Source organism: Mus caroli, chromosome 4 (genome assembly GCF_900094665.2).
Source record: "Mus caroli chromosome 4, CAROLI_EIJ_v1.1, whole genome shotgun sequence".
NCBI classification, from domain to species: domain Eukaryota; kingdom Metazoa; phylum Chordata; class Mammalia; order Rodentia; family Muridae; genus Mus; species Mus caroli.
The window spans coordinates 24,467,770-24,485,104 of record NC_034573.1 but is presented as its reverse complement, the minus strand read 5'-3'; the positions used below and the strand labels follow the sequence as shown (position 1 = coordinate 24,485,104).

The 17,335-nt window shown below is 36.6% G+C and overlaps 1 pseudogene; it reads left to right on the top strand.

The window, feature by feature from the left end:
* Nucleotides 1-17,335, top strand: part of LOC110293654 — a 72,152-nt pseudogene that overhangs the window by 52,790 nt on the left and 2,027 nt on the right.

Below are 17,335 nucleotides of genomic sequence, written 5' to 3'. Positions count from 1 at the left end.
TCTCTCTCTTCTTGTCGGTCTTGTCTCGCTATCTCTATGTCTCTATGTCTCTATGTCTCTATGTCTCTATGTCTCTATGTCTCTATGTCTCTATGTCTCTATGTCTCTATGTCTCTATGTCTCTATCTATCTATCTATCTATCTATCTATCTATCTATCTATCTATCTATCATCTCCTGCTTATGAATTAGATGTAAGAGTTTAGCAACTAATATAGTATTATGCATGTATATTCTTTGCCATGATGAACATAAACTCTAACCCAGTGGAACCATGAGCATGCAATTAGCTGCCTTGATCACGACTATACAGATAGAAAGTTAAATGAGACAGGATTTGGTACGAGGAAAAGGCCTGCCTGTACTACTTCATATAGAAATGTGGCATGTGGGCAGAGGGAAAATTTTCCTGAACAGAACACCAATAACCTATGTTCTAAGATCAAGAAGCAACAACTGGGACCTCATAAAATTGCAAAACTTCTGTAAGGCAAAAGACACTGTCAATAGGACAAATAGGCAACCAACAGATTGGGGAAAGATCTTTACCCATCCTACATCCAATAGAGGGCTGATATCCAATATATACAAAGAACTAAAGAAGTTAGACTCCAAAGAACCAAATAACCCTATTAAAAATTGGAGTACAGAGATAAACAGAATTCTCAACTGAGGATTACCAAATGACTGAGAAGCACCTAAAAAAATATTCAAAATCCTTAGTCACCAGGGAAATTCAAATCAAAACTATCCTAAGATTCCACCTCAAACAAGTCAGAATGGCTAAGATAAAAATGTCAGGTTACAGCAGATGCTGGAGAGGTTCTAGAGAAAGAGAAACATTCCACCATTGCTCATTGGGTTTCAAGCTTGTACAACTACTCTGGAAGTCATTTGGGAGGAATGGATACCGAAAGTACAGTACATTTATACAATGGAGTACTGCTCAGCTATTAAAAACAATGAATTGATGAAATTCTTAGAAAAATGAATGGAACTAGAAAAATATCATCCTGAGTGAGGTAAACCAAGCACAAAAGAACATGCATGGTATGCACTCACTGATAAGTGGATATTAGCCCAGAAGCAGGGAATACCCAAGATACAATTCACAGACCACATGAAACTCCAGAAGAAGGAAGACCAATGTGTAGATACTTTGATCCTTCTTAGAATGGGGAACAAAATACCCATGGAAGGAGTTAAAGAGACTATGTTTGGAGCAGAGACTGAAGGGAACTCCATTCAGACTGTCCAACCTGGGGATCCATCCCATATACAATCACCAAACCGAGACATTTTTGTAGATGCCAACAAGTGATTACTGACAGAAGGCTAATATAGCTGTCTGCTGAGAGACTCCACCAATGACTGACAAATACAGCCTACCACTGGACAGAGTACAGGTTCCCTAAGGAAGGGGCTAGAGAAAGGACCCAAGGAGCTGAAGGGGTTAGCAACCCCATAGGAGGAATAACAATATGAACTAACTAGTACCCCCAGAGCTCTCAGGGACTAAACCACCAACCAAAGAGTACACATGGTGGAACTCATGGCTCCAGCTGCATATGTAGCAGAGGATGGCCTAGTCAGAGGGAGGAGAGACATTTGGTCCTGTGAAGGATCTATATCCGAGTGTAGGGGAATTCCAGGGCCAGGAAGAGGGATTGAGTGGGTTGGTGAGCAAGAGGATAGGATAGGGAATTTTCAGAGGGGAAAGCAGTAAAAGGGGTACCTTTGAAATATAAATAAAGTAAATATTTAATAAAAAGTCATACATAAATCAAAAAATAAAAGAAAGAAATGTGGAAGACTTTGAGAGTGAATTAGGAAAGCAGTTGAATGCTGTAAGCCTGTGCAATGGATCATTGTCATTGCAACATGGAAAGCAGCAGTGCTGGCAGAAATGTGGACCGTGAATGTCCAGCCCATGGATTTTCAGAGGAGAGTAATATTATAAATTAGGCTAGAGATTTTTTTGATCGTTTAGTAAAGAACAGGCTTGTCCTGATAAAAATTAGTTTTGACAGTAAAATGAAGTTTTGGACTGATTTTAGTGAAAGATTCCTTTTTTGTTCAAGACAGCCTAATATTGACTCTGTTGTATGGATATTACTGGTCAGTCTTATGCAGACCAAAATGTAAAGGAGCAATTGGAACAAAATAAAAAAGTAACATGTACAGTGTAAGGAGAAAAAAGAAAAAAAATTATCAGGGAATTGAATTTTGGATCCTTGGTTTGTGCTGAAAGATATAAAGGGCATGGTACTCTTAGCATGAGATTTTTACCCAGCTAATTCTGCTATTTTCAGAAAAGAGTATGCTTAAGGAACAACAATGAGTACAATCTTATGAAAACATATTTCAAGAAGGTCCTGAGGCTCTACGTCGAGCAATCAACAGAAGTTGGAACCAGCTGAACCAGCTATTGGTTTCAGCTTTACTGTCCTGAAGTACAGGATTAAGGCAGTTGTGAAATCTCTACTTGTTTAAGGGAAGCCAGTGATACTAGGTATGTGACAGATGAGTCACTAGATCTAGATGCAGACCTGGAAAGTACATTGTATGAAGCTATAAAGTGAAGCCTAGACACTGCTGAAAACAACAACAACAACAAAACAAACAAACAAACAACAAAAAAACAAAGATGGTGGAGATAGCAGTGCCATGAAATATCTTCCAAGAAAAGCTTCAAAAGTATAGTGGCTATTGCCCAAGAGAAAGAAGTGTGTTGCAGTCAGCAAATATGGACTGGCAGTGCAATCTAATCCCTTTGACCTCAGACAGTGTACAAGGTAGTTTAATGTCAATTTCACACAAGCTAAGTCAGGTGAGGGGATGAAACTTCAGTAAAGAAAATGATTATATAAAATTAGGCTGTAGGAAAGCCTATCAGGTCATTTTCTTAATTAGGGATTGATCAGGGAGTGCTCATCCCACTGTAGATAACATCATCCCTGGCCTAATGGTCCTGAGTTCAATAAGAAAGCAGGTTGACAAGCCATGAGAAGTAAGCCACTAAGCAGAAATCCTCCCTGACCTTTGCATCAGCTCCTGTCTCAAGGATTCTGCCTTTTTTTGAGTTCTTGTCCTGACTCCTTTTAATGATGAACAGTGATGTGGAAGCATGAGCCAAATAAATCCTTTCCTATACAAGTTGCTTTGGTCATGGTGTTTTAAGTTCTCACTCTCACTAAGAAAGGCATAAATCCAGAGATTTAGTTTGCTGACTGCCTTCTCTTTTACTTTGGTCCAATATTTCCTCAGTGTGCCCATATTCCTCTCTATTAATTAGATTGGTAATGCATATTCTGTGTAATTATATGTTGGAAGTATATAGTTTACCTTTTTATTTTGCAGGGAGTTACAATTAGAATATTACCTTGAGTCTCAAAATTGATTTAGGAGTTTGAGCTCTTAAGCAGTATTGAGACTGTGGAAGAATATGAGGACTTTTGAAGTTATCCAAAATCCATTTTGTGTTATGATATAGCTTACAAACTTATGGAGTCCAGGAAGTGGAATCTATTGGTTTGAAAGCTAATGGGCTCCATTGTTAAATATATTTAAATGGTTGGTCCCCAGTTGGTAACAGTACTTGAAAAGAATTAGGATGTATGGCATTGTTGAAGGAGTTGTGTTTGAGAGAGTAGGCTTAGAAGTTTCAAATGCTCAGGCTATTCCCATTAGCTTTCACTCTCTAATTCTTGGTGTTTTCTTGGTGGTCCACCCACAAGATGCTGGAGTCTGCTGTAGAAACTGGAATATATCAATAGCCTTTCCTTAGCACTCCTTAGGGACAACAAAACTGCCAAATCTCAAATTACTTAATTTTTCACCTTCTATTACAACTGGGGCTCCACCTTCACCAGTGGTCTATTCCAGCCAGTCTACAGAGAGTCAAGCCTGTTGCACAGTGCCATGCCTCAGCTGTCCTCCATGACTCCTTCACGCCTTACATTCCATAAAACTTACAAACACAATAACCAATTCAGCTGCCAGTGTAAGCTACAGTCTTGACTGATTCTGGGCCTCAGTCTCTTTTTCTTAATACAGAGAAAAAAGTTTCCAGAATAGTTTACCTTCACAATGCTGATATCACAAATGATTCTCTGGCCCAGCTAACCAGCTTCCTTTGTCCCAGGAAACTGATTGATGTGAGATGTCTCAATCAATCCTTACTGGGGCTATCCCTAGACTACTGGTTCTAGCTTTTATAAGAAGGCAGGATCAGAAAACCTTGAAAGAAAACCTAAAAGATAATCTCAGTATCAGCTCCTGCCTCCTGGTTCCTGCCCTGCTTGAATTCCTGTTCTGACTTCCTTTAATTGAGAACTATGATATGAAAGTATAAGCCAAATGAACCCTTTCTTCATGTCTTAGGATTTTACTGCTGTGAACAGGCATGATGACCAAGGCAACTCTTATAAGGATGACATTTAATTGGGTCTGGCTTGCAGGTTCAGAGGTTCGGTCCATTATCATCAAGGCAGAAGTATGGCAGTGTCCAGGCTGATATGGTACAAGAAGAGCTGAGAGTTCTACACCTTCTTCTGAAGGCTTCTAGGAAAAGACTGGCTTCCAGCCTATGTCCAGAGTGACACAATTCCTCTTACAAAAGGCCACACCTATTCCAACAAAGTCACACCTCCATATAAGTGCCTAGCCAAGCATATCCAATTCACCACACCTCCCCAATTGCTTTTGTCATATTTCATTATATCAATGGTAAGTCTAACTAATTTAAATTGGTACCAGGATAGTGGGGTATTACTCTGAGATACCTGACCATGTATTTAGGGGTAGGATTGGGGAAGGACTTTGGAAAGAAAAATCATTGAGTGTTGAGAGTTCAGTGAGTTGTTCTTTAAGAGCATGAAAGATAAGAATGTTGAGAGCAATATAAACAATGGAATCCTGGCTTGTGAAGTTGTTAAGAGATGCAAAGCCTTTATGGGGCCTTTTGTGTGATGAATCTGATTTCTGGTCAACTGGAGCTGAAGCAAGTGTTGTCATTAATGAAATAATAGAGCCATTGAAATAAATAAAACCTTTTCTTTTCTGGGACAATAGATGTTGATCAACTGGGGCTGAAGAATGAGTGGATGAGCTACACTCAGGAAGAGTCCAGCATCATTGGGGTGAAGTCTTCTGGGAGGACTTTCCTTATGGCCTATTAACAGACAGAAACTGTGTTGCAGAAGCAGACAAGGTTGTACCTCCTGCTCGCTAGCACCCAAACTTGGTAGTATAAAAATCACCCAGATGTATTGGTTTTGAAGACATGAAGGGGTCCTGGAAAGCAGCTGAGGCTTAGTACTGTGTGACATGAGTGGAGCTTCTAAAGAGAGCTCAAGAGAGCTTATTTGTGAAAGTAAAGCCCAGTGGAACTAAAGATTGCATCATTTTTGAGATGCTCGCACATAGGGTCAACCAACCATCAAACACAGCAGCAGGTATGTAGTGGAGCCAGGCTGAATCTAAAAGACATTCTGTGTTGATGGAGCCAGAAAATTGCTTTGGGCTCTTTGCAGGAACCCAAAAGGTCATGAGTGAACCCCAGATGTTGGATAATGGGTTATTTAAACTGCTGGAGTTTGGTATTGCTTTATTCAAACTGTGACTGTTTTCTGATTCTGCCTTTTTGAAGGAAGGAAGTCAAAATTTTATTTTTAATTTTACAGGAACCCATAGTTGAGAGACTTTAAATTTTAAAAACAAAAGGAGAGATTTCAGAGTTTTATATAGAATTTGGATTTTGAAGGAGACTGTTGCACAGTATCTGATCACATTGTGAAAGCCAAGATTGTGAACTGGAAAAACTTTCTGTGATGTGGCTCACCTCTAACAGTGTGCTTTAACTCATGAGCTTTCTGTATACTATGAACAATCACTCGTGGTGCAGCTCAGTCCTAGCACACATGTTTAACCCAAAAACTTCCTGTAAAGAAGAGCTAAATAAAGTCAGTGATAAACCAAGAGGAGAAGCAAGCAACCAGTTGACAGGGAGTAAACATAAGAAATCAAAGAAAAGAGAAAGGAGAATCTTTGAGTTGAAGAGTATTTAAAACAGCAGAGAGAGAAAGAAGGACCATTTCTTTTTTTCCATTTGGGATATTCATGGAGGAGGAAGGTCAGCTGAGAACTTTCTCTGTGTCTCTGTGCTAGCCGGCTTTCAGCTCAACATCTGGCTCTCAAGTTATTGTTTGATAAATTGAACCATTGAGATTTTGTGTTAAAAAGAAGACATTGGATGTATACTTGTAAATTTAAATTTATTTCATTTGGTATTATTTTGGAATTCCTACTTTCATTTGTTCTTTTCATTGAATATATATTCTTTTCTCATACACTATATCCTGAACAATTTCCCTTCCCTATACTGATCCCAATTCCTCCCCACATTCCCTTCCATTCAGACTCACTCCCTTTTATTCTGACATTAAAAAACATCAGACTTCTAAGAGACAACCAAATAAGACAAAATGAAATATAATAAGATAAAAAGTTTATAAATGTAAATGTGTTTATTTCTTCAGATGAAGTGATGAGATGAGAGCTGTACACAACATTTATGAATATGTGGCTTGTGCTGATTCCAGGACATTTCTAACTATCCCTAGGCCTAGCTTCTAGCCTCCTGACACTCTAATCTCTGACTCATTTTGTCAAAACTTTCTCTGATTTGTCACTTTGTCTGCTCTCAATTAATATCATTGTTTTGAAGTAAAGAAATATATACTACTTCAGGATTCACTGCTAAGGGTTTCAGCTAGATTAGCCCCCTGGGTCCACCTCTCTTCATGTCTCTGGCACTTCCTAGAGATGTCCCTATACCCCCTCTTGTGCTCTATCTGCTACACTTAATCTCCCTTACCCAGATCCCTTCTCCAATCCCTCTCCCATCCAGTCTCCTCCCTCCATGAACCTCTGATAGCTATTTTATTTTCCCTTCTGTAAAAGATTCAGACATTATCATTTGTGCTCTCATTATTTGGTTTCTTTGGATCTGAGGATTGCAACATGGTTAACCTGTATTTTATAGCTAATATCCACTTATAAGTAAATACAAATCATCCATGTCCTTTTGGGTCTGAGTTCAGCATGATATTTTCAACTGTCCTTGCTAGCCTGCAAAGTTCATGATGTCATTTTTTAAAAATAGCTAAATAGTATTCCATTGTGTAAATGAACTACATTTTCTGTACCAATTCTTCAGTTGAGGTATATCTAGGTTGTTTTCAGTTTCTGGCTATTATGAATAAGGCTGCTATGAGTTTAGTTGATAGAGTGTCCATTTGGAATATTGAAAAATCTTTTGGGTATACATTCAGGAGTAGTTTAGCTAGTTCTTGAGGTAGGACTGTTCACAATTTTCTGAGAAACCACTGGCCACTTCCTGTAGACAGGCAGGACACTTAATGGAAGGATAAGAACCATAAACTATGCACAAACTGTTGACCTAAAATGCATCTTATCTACTGTTCAGGAATAAAGATAGAATAAAGACTGAGGGAATGACCAGCCCAAATTGAGATGCATACCATGGGCACTATTAATAATACTCTGTTATCCTTGCAGACAGGGATTTAGCATGACTTTACTCTGAGACACTCCACCCAGCAGCCAATGGAAACAGATGCAGAGACCCAGAGTATTATAAAATAGTTTGGGAAAAGATTGAAGTACCCAAAGAAGTACTCCCCAGAAGAAAAAGGACATAAAATATTTCTAATGTGCTAGGAGTCATTGGGGAAATGGGATTACGTATGCTGATATTTTATCATGTACATGTATTAACTTGGTATTGCAAACTTTATATGCCCCAGTACAGGGGAAAGCCAGGGCCAAGAAGTGGGAGTGGGTGGGTAGGGGAGCAGGGTGGGGGGAGGGTATAGGGAACTTTCGGGATAGCATTTGAAATGTATATAAAGAAAATATCTAATAAAAAAGTACTCATAATAAATAAATAAATTCAAAGAAAGTGTTGCCTGGAAAAAATTCTCAAATTTAAATGAAATTTTAAAAATTGAAGAGTTAGAGAAAACAAATTTACAAATGATGTTTTGGTTGATAAGTGAAGGACTTCTAAAGTTACAACAACATACTATAAAGAAGAGGGCTCATCCCTTCATGCATGTGTTAATCAGCTCATCACTGCATAAAATAGATGGAGAAATGAACTTATGAGCAAAAGGAATATTTTGCCTCAGTTCATTATTTGGTAAGCCTACCACTTTTAGGGTTTTGGTGTGCATCATTATTAGATTCAACAGCAAATTATGAACACTCAACTCATGGCCAGGACTGAAAAGACAAAGCTGGCTGTATAATGCCAGACTCATCAATGCGTTCAGTAATCTGAGATGTCACCACTAAGAACAGCTTTGTAAGACCAATAGAGGAATTCAAGAAGCAATACTTTAAATTGACACTTGAGTGGGAACAAGGCACATCATATCCTTAATTGTAGAAATCATTATTTTACTTTATGCATGGGAAATTTGATCACAACAGTGGAAAATTTTTAGACTAGAAACAAGTCTTTTTTTCTTAATTTTTAAAAATTTAGATTACCATGTTCAGCAAAAATACTTGTGAGTATTTTAAAATTAAATGGAGTTTTGGTTTGTGAGAGATAGTTAAGGAAGTGAGAAAAAGGAATGTCCTTAATGTAAATAGAAATCACATCAAAACTTGCCCCACATTAACTTATAAAGCTGTAATAATCTGTGAGAATATATGTGTACATCCATGCACTCATACATCCATGTGTCCTGACACCTGTTGATATAGATGTGCCAGCACAGAAAATAAAACTTATGGTCCTTGAGTAGTGGCCAAGAAGAAAGCTCTTCAAATCTATTAACCAAGAGAATTTTACAAGGAAAACATTGAATAGAATTCTCTTTGAATTATTTTAAAAGAAAATTTCCTCTAGTTGATAGTTTGAAATGTGCTCTTGAAAACCAAAGTTTATGTCAAATATTTGGCAGTGCTTCAAGGAACTTAGCTCCATTCACCTGGTTTCCCTAATTGAGATGTTTGGGCATGCTTTTCTTCTTGCATCTGGAAATGTTGTAGTGACATTGACTGCATGGGATGTTTCAACTTGAGTTCTCACTTTTCTTCTTGCTGAGTGCTAAATTGTTTTTTAGTCTATCTGACAATCTGTTAGTTTTCTTTCTTTCTTTTTTTTCTTCCCCCACAGGGTTTAGTATTTGTCCTTGAAGTTGTCAACTGCAAAATGCAAAGAAAATTGTATATCCAACTAAAGTAAGGCAAAGCGCTACTGTCAAATAAAAACCATTAACCTCCAGAGTACCATAATTTTCAATATATTTGACAGGTCTTTTCTTAGCTCTTTGTAAGCTACTTATTCCCAATTCCCTTCTTTTTCCTTAAAGACCCTGCTTATGAGAATCTTTCATAATCTATAATGTCTGATGTCCTTAACATTTTTCAAAGTATAATGGAAAAGAAATATTTTCTAGAGACATTTTATGTATGAATAAATGAGTTAGTTTATCTAAAACTAAACAGAATCTGAAATTCTATATGGGGTTTATTAGTTTGAACGCATTCTTACACTGAAACATGTATACTGATTTCTTTATAAGAGCTGTACTTTCTGAAAGATATGAAATATTGCATAAGGAAGAAGTTTTCTATTTTTGAGCTTTTGATCCAGTAACAGAGCAAATAACTACTGAACTGATTCAGACACCCTTGTTTTAAAGAAACAGGGATTGTTCAATGAGAATTGCCTGATTCAAGGTTGTAAACTGCTGAGAGGTAAGGCATCACCGTATGTGCCAGAGGAAGAGTCTTTGAGAGTCTATAAAGAGACATAAATATAGCAGTAAGAATGATGACTTTGAGAAGAATGAAGGGAAAATGACTTACATTATTAAGCCATTGTTATCAGTTCTCATGGCTTATAGCTACAAGTTACAGAAAAGAATAATTACTATTAGGTATCAGTATTAAAATTTTCATAATAGTTTAGAAGGAGAGGTCATCTGTCTTGTTCTGTGTTTCTCAGTGAGTAGATTTTTACCTGATAATGACTCCACTTAGGACTGCAAAATGACAGCAAGGCATACATTGCATACCATACCTGCGGAAGACATTCTTTGCTTTTATATCATTTTAGTATGGTAAACTATTTGTATGATGTCTGTTTTCCTATGCAGTTTTAGACAAAACTGGTCCCTGTGTCCATTGCTAAGGGAGTCAGTAAATCAGGAACAGAAATCTTAAGACTCTATACAACTGCAGTCATCTGCCATGTCTTCATGAAAGTCAGAGCTAGATCGAAAACTTTAAACAGTTCTAACAACTTTATTTATTCATGCATGATAATTTTAGAATCAGGTTTTTATAAATTAAAAACAATCAATTAGTAACCATGAGGCATTTGAAACATGTTGTATTTTTTCAATCTTGTTAAAGCTTATCTATGCATAGTTTGTGTCTTTTCTGTTTTTTTTTTTTTTCCACTTGATACAAACTAGAGTTATCTGGTGAAGGAGCCATGATCTAGAAAATGCTTCCATAGATTGGCATGTTGTCTATGGTCCATTTTCCTAATTAGTAATTGACGTATTAGAATCCAGAATATTGTAGGCCATTACCTCTGTGAGACATGTGGTACAAACTAATAAGTAGCATTTTTCTATGGCCTCAACATAAGCTCCTGCCTCCAGGTTCATGCTTTCTTTGTGTTCTTGATCTTATCCCTGAGTAACAGACTATGATGTAAAAATCTAAGTGGAAATAAACTTTTTCCTCTACAAGTGGCTTTGGGTGATAGTGTTTTGTTAAAGCAATGCATACTTAACTATGATGAAATGTGAAGACAGTCACTGTTAAAGTGAAAAATATGGCACATTATCTTTATCAGCACTAAAATTGACTGTGGAAGATATTTGATCATAGGAATGATTTTGTACTGACTATATCCTGCAAGTATTTTAAAACATTGATACCATAATGATAATAATAGTTACGGTTCATGGTCACACTAATGTCTGATGGATTTTTTATTTTAATTCTCAAAATATCACTGTGTGGGAATATGTATTTTCCCATATCAACTTCAGGAATCTTAAAGTTCAGAAGTTTACCTATAGTTCACCAGTGAGAATGGCTGGCAAAGTAACTTGTCTGTTCTTCTCTAAAGCTACTGCTCTTATTATGAAGCTACTCTGCATGATTCTTCACCCTCAAAATTCCCTGAAGAACTAGGATATGACTTGAACAGTCAATGGAATTTTGGAAATCCTATTAAGAATCCACACCTATAATTCATCTGTCAATAAAGCTTTAAGAAGTTTACATTTCTACTTTTCCTGAATGGCATCTAATTAAACTAGATTCCTTATTATTACATTTTCCTTGGCAACTTCATATCTGAAACCTTGCTATTTTCTTTAATTATCTCAAGCTTAGCTCTCTAAAGATTAAATAGCATAGGAGAAGAAATATTTTTTTTCATGTTTTTTTCCTGCTTCAGTTTTTCAGCCTGACTACAATAGAGAATTCATTTTACAATCAAAGTTTGGCTTTGAGTGTACATTTACTGGATATTTGTATACGATATCATTTGGTCAACTCTCACAGTTTCTTACTCTTTAATGTACAGTATCACTTTTCCTTATTGTATCATCATATATACATTGCTTTCCATAATCTCCATTCCCATGTTCTGTCTCCCTCCCTTTTATGCCCACTTTTCCCGAGTATTCATTCTTCTCTAATTTTGTATCATGTGTCAAATAAAGACAAATCACCCTTTTACTTCACAGGAACAAAACATATGCTAGTCAAGGTGTTTCATTATTTATATATTTTTTCCATTGGAAGGCATCACTGTTAGTCATTTTAATGTTAGCTCCTCACTTTCGCTGCTAGCCACTCACTACTGTATTATTTTAATAAGTTTTATTAATGTTCCTTTAGCTCTACTGCAAGTTTCACAGGTACGTAAAGGTATTTAAAGATAGAGAGAAGGCACAGAGGTTAAGCGGCTTTAAATGTAAATTACATATATAAAAACACCAAATACACACTTGAACTTATAACACACTAATTTCATATTTTTTACAGGCACAACTGTTGCCCTTAACTCTTGTGGGTTTTCTAAAGCTAGTATAATTTAGTAGATTTTTCAAGATGCTAGTCAGCTACCAATTTCATAAAAATAAAATATAAAATATAAATATGTCTTTGCAATTCTTGGTACCTGAAAAATGTTCACTTGATACCAATGCCATTTACCTTTTTTTTAATTTTCATTTAGTTAATTGTTAAATTAACATACAGAGTTATGTTAATTTGTTTTGATTGAAATACACGCCCATGTTTCTCCTCCTCCCCTATTTGTACCGATTTATCTTCAGTATTTCTCCTTATGCCCTGTATCATTTGTACTGGTTAGATTTTTTGTCAATGTGATATAAGCCAGAGATATATTGGAAAAACAGAACCTAAGTTGAGAAAATGCCTTCATGACATTTACCTGCAGGCAAGTCTGTGGGTCATTCTATTGATTAACATTGATAAGAAAGAGCTCAGCACACTGTGGGCAGTGTCTGTCCTGATGGGTGGTCCAAAACTATAGAAAAATGTAGGTGGGGCAACCCAGAGGAACATTAAGTAAGCAGGACTCCTCTGTGGTTTCTGTTTCGGTTCATGCTGCCAGGGTCTTGTTTGAGACCCTGGCCTGATATCCCTGAATAATAGGCTGTTATGTGAATATGCAAGCCAAATAAGTCCTTGTAGTATGTGTGTTGGGGGCCAGCGGTGATTCAGCATATTCCATTTTCTACATCAGAGTATCCAGTTGCTACTGCACACCAGACTGGAAGGTATTGCTGGGAGTCGAGGAAGGAGGGCTTCAGGGAAGGGCTTCTCCAAGGATTTTAGTGTTACAACTCTTTTAGATGATACTCAGTAAATAGCTCTCCTAGACAAACTTCAGTGAAACAGCTGGTGTTCATACACTTTATTGGGGTGATCAGGGACTATGTATGAACTTTAGAGTGGATAGGAGTTTTCAGGGTGAACATTGAAATCATTGGCTAGAATTTAAAGTACTGTGACTGCCTCATTTTTAAGGAGAGGGCTTCCAGAATAGGAGGTACTTGATGGGCAGTTTCTTTTTTTTCTTTACTTTTTTCTTTTCTTGTTTTTTTCTATCATGTTTAATGTTCCAAATAGATTTTAAAAACTGGTTGAGTGCATATTACTTTTAGCTTCAGATGATATCATGTATGTTTAAGAGGCATTTAACTGTTAAAAATTATTTTGATGATTTAAAAATGTTATAAATACTGAGTTGTATAAATTTAAAATAAATTTTATAAACAAACAAACAAAAAAGATGGGCAGTTTCTTATAAGGGAAAGAGGAGTTTGAAATTGTCCCTTTACCATAGGCTACATGACCATCCTCAGTTAACAGGCAGAGGGTTTGGGCCTTTCAGACAATGTCAGAGAAGAAGAAGAAGCCCTGCTGGACAAATGCAGTTCTCCATTTTCAAGGAGTTCAGGGGAGCTTTCAGGACATGGTGCACTTTGACCTTAAGTAGCAGAGTTTCCCAACAAACCCGTTCTCCCCCAAGTTGTCATTTTATCAATGTTTAGCACAGAACATGAAAGCAAACTAAAACTAGTACAGCTTCCCATTATACCTCTCAATTGTGGTTCTTTCCTCACAAATAAAGCCTATGTTAGCTTGATACAAAACCAGCTAGAATTGATAGTGTTCAAAAGTGGATTCATTTTTATACAGCTGAAACAAGTTCCTACTACATAAGACTTAAATCATTCTGTAATATTATGGAAGCTGAAAGCTGTACACAAAAATCTAACTTACAGATTCTTTCTGGTATAAGTTTAATGAAATTCAAACTTATCAATATTGATCAATCAATATTGATAACATTGTTAAAGGTTGTAATCATTTTTCTCCATGTATAGTTCAAAAACTGTCTCAATAAGTTTTGCCTATATGATGGGTTTCAATTGCATGTTTGAAGACATAGAATTATAATCAAAATGACTTGAGATATTCTCTGGTATTCTATAGATCCTGTCAATAACTGATATATAGCTATCCCAAAGGTTATACCCTAAATACAAAGAAGAAGACAGCTTCATGGTGTGGGTGATGAAACCCAAAAGATTATTTCATGAAAAAATTTTGTTTGTGTGAAGTAATCACATGCTACTAGAACTCTGAAGTCTGGGAACCTGTGAGATTGGAAAAATTATCAGATGGTCAATGGTGTGTAATGCATATGGGGAGGGGTATAGGGCTTGTGTTTTTGCAACTTGACATTAACGCTTTACTTATTCCACTGTTAGGTGTATTTGATTTTAATTAAGAAAAATAAAATAACTTTAGTATGTCTTTAAATTTAAATCTATATTTACATTTTCATTGCTAGTAATAAACAAGAAGGATAATATTCAAAGTATACAATGAAAAATGGGTGTTTTTCACAGAAAAGATACTAGTTAGAGTTTGTGTTAAATAATACATCATGATTAGAAATTTTTATTTAGTTTTTCTTTTTAAAAATACTATATTTAATCTTATTTTATGTGTGTTCATGTATTGGTGTAAAAGTGTCAGATCACCTGGAACTGGAGTTATAGGAAGTTGTGAGCTGCCAATTGTGTGCTGGGAATTAAACCCTGGTACTCTGGAAAGGTAGCCAGAACTCTTAACCATTGATCCTTCTCTCCATCTCCAAGCAGGAAATTCTCAATCAAGAGAGGTGATCATTTTTCTTGGCCTCAGTTTCCTTGTGTAAACAGTGGAATATAGGAAATGTTGAAATGTTGCTAGAGATTCTACAGACCTTTGATGTAAAAATTGTTAATCTTAATCTATTCCATAACTGAAAAGAAGCTAGGAACTTGTATATGAGTGGTATCAATTAGGGAAAGTTATGAATATAATACTATTGCAATTATTTTTAGATTACACCACTTTAAAGAGGAGGGCTTACTTTGGGAATGATAGTGTACATCTGTAACCTCAAGTCAATAAAAAACAGGAAGAGGACATTTGATGCGAACAGTGGCTACTATCAAAGACATAGTCTCAAAAATTAAAAGAATAAGGATGTTCTTTCAAGAAAAAAATACTGGCCTAGCAGGGACAAAGAAGTCCCAGGTCCATTACTTGCTAGAGGATGGGAAGATGAAGAAACACAAAGGATGAAGATGGGTAGAGAGGAGGAAAACAACACAAGAAGAAGAATAAAGGAGGAGTAGAGGAGAAGGAGGAAGAGAAAGCAGGTGCAAGAAAAAGTGTGTGAGGTTAGGAAGGAAAAGGAGAGAGAAGGAGGAGGATGGGGGAGGGAAAGATTGAAGCTCCAAAGTTTTTAAAATAATGACTGGTTATCCTGAAAGAGCATAGCATTTTTGTGCTTTGAAACCATTTAAATTAATAGAACACTCATGCTCTCAGATTTGGGAATGTGCTGATACTTATACATGCAACTTAGAGCCCAAAGTTTTTGAGTAGCTTGAGTTAAGGGTAGAGAATATTTGGAACCTTTCAGTACAGAAATTATGGTTGAGCATCTATTGAGATGATGCCTCATAGCAGACAGCAAATGTCCAAATATATATTTTGATCCTTGAATTCTCTGAGACATAATATTGTAAAGTATCATCCATCAGCAATTAATTAAGGATCATGTGAAAAAAATTGTTGCAATACAAAATGAATATAAATGTGAAAAAATAAATATTAAGGAGTTGGAAGACTCTATAAATGCCTTGTTACTGCCAACTGATTGATGTCACAGTCTAGTCTGTGCTCTCAACTACTCCAGGAAGAGTGGAATTGTGCTGCTCTTGCCTTTATATTAGCTTTATATTATTTTGAATAAGAAATATAAGCAAATATACTATAGCACTTTCATGTATGACACTATATTTTCCCATTTCATAATGTTCAGCCACCAGCAAAAATTGTGTTCCAAAAACGTGTCCTCTTTAGACAAGGCTCTGGAGTTGAGTAAATTAAAACATACTTTGCGACTTAAAGACCATAGAGACTCACATCATTTACACCAAGAAAATCCTGACATCTCAAGTGTCTGGGGTCAGTTTAACAGTCCACATATTCATGTTAACAAAAAGGAGCTACAGTGTTTAATTTTTAAAACAGAAATTTTGGACTGTTTGAAAGTCAAACAACAAACACACACACAATCATAGATAGATAGATAGATAGATAGATAGATAGATACATACATACATACATACATAGATACATAAATACATAGATACATAGGTAGATAGATAGATAAGAAATAGATAAACATATGGATATTTTCTGAATTAGAAACCCAAACATGATTAAATTAATAGTAAATAAGATGAAGAGAAAAATGAAAGAATCACTGGTAAAGATAAAAATTGATTTAAAACAATATAAGATTTTATTGAATGACATATTTAATAAATACGAACTTCTATTGAAAAATAATGTTTATTAGTGAAAACAAAAGTAGCATAAATTCCTTGTCATCTTGGTATACATCTCTATAAAACCCATAGCAGGGGCCAGACATGTCTGTGGCACAGTGTGAGGAGCCACCCTCACATTCGCCATTACAAGATGGCACCGACATCCTGTGTTCTAAGTAGTAAACAAATAATCTGCGCATGTGCCGGGGTAGCTTTCCACTCCATGTGCTCTGTCTTCCCCATGATGACAACTCGGTCCATGGGCTGCAGCCAATCAGGGAGCAACACCTCCGAGGCGGAGGACAATCCTCCATAAAAGGGTTTGCCATTCGCCCCTCTTCTCCTCTCGCTCCTGAAGAAGTAAGCAATAAAGCTTTTGCCACAGAAGATTCTGGTTGTCCTGAGCGTGTTCTTGCCTGTGGGGACAAAAGCTCGGGATAAGTGGTGCCGAAATCCGGGAACCACCATCACACCAGCGCAAGGAAGATCCCTCGTTCGAGGGGCGGAACCAGAACTGCGGGACACATTACAGCTTTACGAGGTATGTCTGGCCTTGAACTTTCTCTAGTGTTAGAAGCCGTTTTGTTCCTTTTCACATGTCAACAAGTGGTTAAGGCAGGGTGGAGAATTCTGGATGAAATTCAAGACAGTCTATCAGAAGTAAAGCGGGGAGAGAGAGAGTAGGAGCAAAGAGGAAACATGGTGCACCAAATAAGTATAAAGGCCTTTCCACGGGTCTTGAACCNGAGGAAAAGTTAATGTCAGGGAAGAATACCTGGGGAGAGATTGGAAGGAAAGAGGAGAAAAAAGATGAGTTTAAGGAGCTAGCTCTTAGTAGCT